Here is a 5,414-nt window from a genome sequence, read left to right on the forward strand (position 1 = left end):
GGCGAAAGGAAGTGGATGGAATGCTTTCATCCACTTGGCAAGGCCAATTGTGTTTTGATGTGCATTTGTGTAAGCGCCTCCTGCACATCTTATCTTCCTTTTCTCCTTCTTACCCAGGATGACGTTACATGTTACATTTCTGATTCTGCACTTTCTTTTGGTTTCTTTGAGATTCATCGGATACGAATGGACTTGCCTAAGAACTGGCCTAACAACTGAACAGCCATGGAAGCGATGTCGCAGAGCACAGCTGAGCTGTGGAATGCTGTGAGGCCTTAGAGTGCCAGGCATGATAACAGCCCCGCCTGAGAAGTATACAGCTATGATGCTGCTGGCTCACGTCCCAAGGCTGCTAGAGGATGCCTCACAGAAACAGCCTGCCAGTTAGGAAATGTACTTTCTTTCCCCCCCGTGAGGCGAAATGACCTGTTTGCTATGATATGTGTTATGATACATGGGTGGAGAATAAGATTTAGCTGCTCCATTGTACATAAGGATGAACCAGGCTTGGTAGGGGGAGAACCGAATGCAGCACTCCCAAGCACTGGTGTGTGTTAGCATTATAGCGCTTTTCACCCCACTTCTGGTCTCTGTGTATTATTTGTGTACGAGTGCCGAGTGACTGAAATGCCTGCGAGGCGTGGGGGTGCTGCATGAGCACTGGTATTGTGGGGAGCAGGACGAGCCTGTAACAGATGTATCCTCAATGTCTGTATTGGTGTTTTTGCTGAGGAGAGTGCTACCAAGGTGTCCTCTCTCTGGCTAGCAACCCCCTAGTACTCTTGTGTATCTTGCCATCTCTCAGCTCCATGTTGTGATGTGGGTGTGGGAACAGACCTCGCCCACTTCTCTGCATCCATGTGGGATATAGGTTCCAAAGAAATTGCCTCTAGGGTCTCCTTTGGAGGGTTTAGATGCTGGCTTTTCCGGTCAGTGTTTCAGCACAAAACGTATGGACTGTTTGCCCCACTTCAGGTTTCAGGGACTTGGGCCCTGGAATGTATTTGGATGCTGGGGTCCTTATGGAGCCAGTCCTCTGTACCCCATGCTGTCTCATCTCCTTTTTGAGGGTCCTTTCTGTGATGCGGCTTTAAAGGAGCATTATTTACTTCCAGACCAGGACGCATTATTTACTTCCTGACCAGGACCAGTGTGCTTCAAGCCTGAAGGACTTTGTTCTATTTCTCCCTGCTGGTGCAGCCGGCAGAGAGGGGGATGAGCAGGGCCTGCACTGGTGGCCCAGCTGGGGAGCAGACAAAGGACACAACACGCTTGCTTTCGCTCATGCCCGGAACTGCCGGTAGGGCGGGCCCTTTATTTCTCGTGCGCCTCACATGACCGTGCATGCGGGACGTGAGGCGGATACAACAGCCATCACGGTTTTGGGAGTCCCTTTGACTCGGTCTCTTTGGGGCCCTCTCCTTCCTCCAGTGATTAACCCTCTACGATTTCAGGTTCCTCCTCCTCCTGAGGTGCTACAGAAGTCCCCACCTTATCGGCTTTCCTGGCGTTTGCCACCAAGTTCTTTTATTTTCCAAGTCTTGTGTTTCAACTTCCTACAAACCTGACTAGTCTCTTCCACTTGGTAGGCAGTGACTAAACATTGTTCGTCTAACCTCGAAATGCACCGTGGACAGAATTTAAAGGCATTTTTTTCATGAGGCGTGCTCGGACAAGAGTTTGAGACAATAAATCGGTAAAAACACTGTTTTAAAAAAAATGATTGGTGACTTGGTTCAGAAATTAAACCTTACACAACATTGAAAATACTGTTTAGCATTCTCATACGACCTGTCCCTACTCGCCAGGCCTGAGACTCCACAGGTTGCCAGCGTCTCACCACATCTGTTGCTGCAGTTTTTTCTTCAATGCGTCTGCTCGGTGACCAAAACAATGGCAGAAAAAAGCTATCTGAGCGAGTACGTTTAGAGGAGCACTGTGGTTAGGTAGGCTGAACACGTAATACAAGGATAATATTACAGAAACGCCCCAGTCCAGGCCTATCTTTTAATTTCACTAAACAAGTTGTAATACTCTGTACAAACCAGTAGGTGTGCTTTGCATAGCATATCATTCGAAAACAGAGTCACGAGTTCCAGCAGTATTGTTCATGGATAACTGTTATCATGTTGGTGCACCTTATCCAATCACATTGCTCGGCTTCCAGACTGCTACCTGCACCACATCATGGCTCTGCAGCAAACCCTATTAAACTTGCATTTCCTCCATTTTCTTTGCCGCTTTAGGCCAGTCATGGAAACAGAAAGGGGGCTTGAAAGAAAGAACACCTTTTCTATTTCCCCTCAGTGACCATCAATTATTCTGACAGTTAGCTGTTAACATCAACTAGCAGCCTAAGCTATATTCATTGTTAAATCAACACCAAAGCAGAACATTGGGTGCATCGTCCCCAATCAGCAGGCAATAATTGTTGGAATGTGGGCAATAATTACAGTGTGACCATCGCTGCACTATAAAAGTGAGGGGGGCGTTCCATAGGAAATCAAAAAAATGTATTGATAATAACTTTTGACTTGTACGATGAATTTGCTGAAATTTTGCAGACAATTTTGTATGCATACCCACATCACCATAGACTGGACATTTTGGAAAAGGGTCATTAATAATATCAAAGTTATTAAGAAAACCAAAAAAGCACTTTCGGCCTAATCTCCATTCATTTTGCCATAGACAAAAAAGGTAGATTTTTGCAGGACCACACAGTGAAAACCGCTGGACGGAATTGGACTGGGTCTGAAACAACTTGGGCACGAAGCATTGACTCGCAATCCTTTTGGGGTCCGGGGTTTTGGCATCCAGTGATTTTTTAAATATTTGGCGAAGAATGGGATACACCCTTCTCCCAAAAAAATAGAGATATCTCCAATGGTGCATTGTAGCAGACAGGCTTTTCTTAAATGAAAAACGGGCCTCTTTTTTTCCGATGAGAGAACCGTTGTTATACCCACAGCTACCCGAAAATACAAAGGCACAAATATGCCATTTCAAGGAGGAAAAACAGTGAAATAGTATCAGGCTAGAGGTGCAGGGGTAGAGGTGGTTTAAGAGTCACCATGTGAAATGTGGGAGTTGGAGGTGGGCTAGGAGCCAAGTTAAGAGTATGAACGATTTCCCATAGCCGCAGTTATACCGAAGGATAACCGCAGCTTCATAAGAAAACGTGAGCGGAAATGAAAGTGCATAACACAGAAACAAGTGTTGGGGGGAATGGGAGAGGGCTGGGAGAGGCCTTGGGGGGAGTGGGGCACAGATGGGGATGCGGGGGTGGGGCACTTGGTGAGTGCCAGGGAGGGCAGGGAAGCATTTTTTGTTGTTTTTCCCGATACACCTGTATAGTGGCCACGGCCCAAGGTAGGTTGTGGCCGGTGGCCAGGTAGTGTTGTAAAATATACAGAAGGCATGGCCAAAGGCCATGGCTAGTGGCCTGGTAAAGTTGTAAAATATACAGTTAACACAGCCAAAGGTAGTGGCCAAAGGCCATGGCTAGTGGCTTCGTAGTGTTGTAAAATGCCACGGCCTTCTGCCATGGCCAGTGGTGTGGAAAACATGATGGTATTACAAAACCCTTGAAATTCACTGAAAAAACCTAAGTTAAAGTTTAGTTAAGGTGCCCACAATTATCACAATTATCGCAATAAAACCCTTGAAATTCAGTGCTATTGGGAATCCATGACCGGCTTAACTCAGCACGTTCCCGTTGCAAAGCCCATGAACATATATATATATATATATATTATAAGAGAAGGGATTCACAATGACATACAAAATGGCATTATTGGGAACATCAACGGTATAACTGCAGGTATCTAACAACTACAAATAACTGTAGCTATCTGTAATGCATTGTGATTATACCCGTGATTATGGGGAAGACGTTTTAAAAAAAATATATATATATATTTGTACAGCTACAGTCAGGTAGCAGTGAAAAAAATCAATAGTCATGGACTTGATAGCATTTTGACATGTATAGTAACCACGGCCCAAGATAGTTCGTGGCCACTGGCCATGGCGGGTGGCGCGGTAGTGTTGTAAAATATACAGTGGGCACGGCCAAAGGCCGTGGTCATTGACCATGGTGAAAGGCCATCACAGTGGCACAGAAAAAAACTATGCTATAACAAAACCGCTGAAATTCAGTGCATTTGGGAAGTCTTGACCAGCTTAACTCGACACGTCCACATTGCAAAGCCCATGAACAAACATATATATATTATAAAAGAAGGGATTCACAATGACATACAAAATTGCATTACGTGGAAATGGCATTATAGGGGACATCAAAGGCAGCGCGCCGAGTTAAACCGGTCATGACCAGGGGTTTTGTTGCGATACATTTGGACACCTTAACTAAACTTTAACAAAAGTTTTTTCAGTGAATATAGCAATAGGCTGGGCCCCGGCGTTGGTATCACCCTGTGAAGCCCCCAGTAACTGCTGCTTATAGCTATTAGCACCCCGAGAATAACCATCGGGGTGCGAACAGCAATACATTTAGGTTAATCAACGGGTTGTAGCAAGCGCGTGACCAGTTCAATCATGCAAAACCATGCTGATCTAACACAGCCACCATGGCACTGGAGGCCATGGCTCCGTGCAGATCCCCTCTTCCATTTCCATGGCAGCCATGGGTGGAGGGGGTGAGGTGCAGTGCCTAAGCAGGAGAGTGGGGGTTGGTGGGGAATTGGGTATGCTCTGTCGTTTGATAGAAAGAGCGGAGAGTAGGAAGGAAGATGTCCAACGGGTGTCTTCACTGCTCGGGTTACTGAGAACCAGGGCTTGGGTCGTTGATTGGTTGACGCACCTACCAAGGGTGGTAATTGCAGCATTTGTTCACACCACCAATTAAGCTGTTTGGTATGGCATGCAGAGTGATATAGACCCACCCTCCCTTTCTTTGCTCTTCTGATGATGTCCGAGCTATTTAAATACCTTTAATACATATCAGGGGGAACCAAAAGAGGCCCCGGAAATAATTTTCAAAGGGGCCCCATATTACACATGCTCAGTTAGCCCAACTCCTTTGCTGTGAAAACATTTGAAAATACTGAGCGCAGATGCTGACTGGGAAATCTCCAGAGTTCCCTATAGGCCAGCCCAGCACTGGTAAATCTACAGAACAATCAAAATCAAAGTTACCATTCACTTTCTCCAATACAGACTATACAGGGTGCAGCTCAGGGTGTGTGGACCTGAGGCCAGCTCTCCATTGGCACACTGCATGATCTCGGGCGATATCTGTACCTACCTGTGCCTTAGAAAATCAAATGAGTGACGTTCACCTTGAATACCCATGCTATGCAAGTACCATATCTCAGAAACCCCTGTGCAGTTCTAAGATAACAACAGCATGCTACACATTTCTTTTAAGTGGGAAAAACAAATGTACCCAA

This window comes from Ambystoma mexicanum, chromosome 2p (assembly GCF_040938575.1).
Source record: "Ambystoma mexicanum isolate Mex_15411 chromosome 2p, UKY_AmexF1_1, whole genome shotgun sequence".
In the NCBI taxonomy this organism is placed as follows: domain Eukaryota; kingdom Metazoa; phylum Chordata; class Amphibia; order Caudata; family Ambystomatidae; genus Ambystoma; species Ambystoma mexicanum.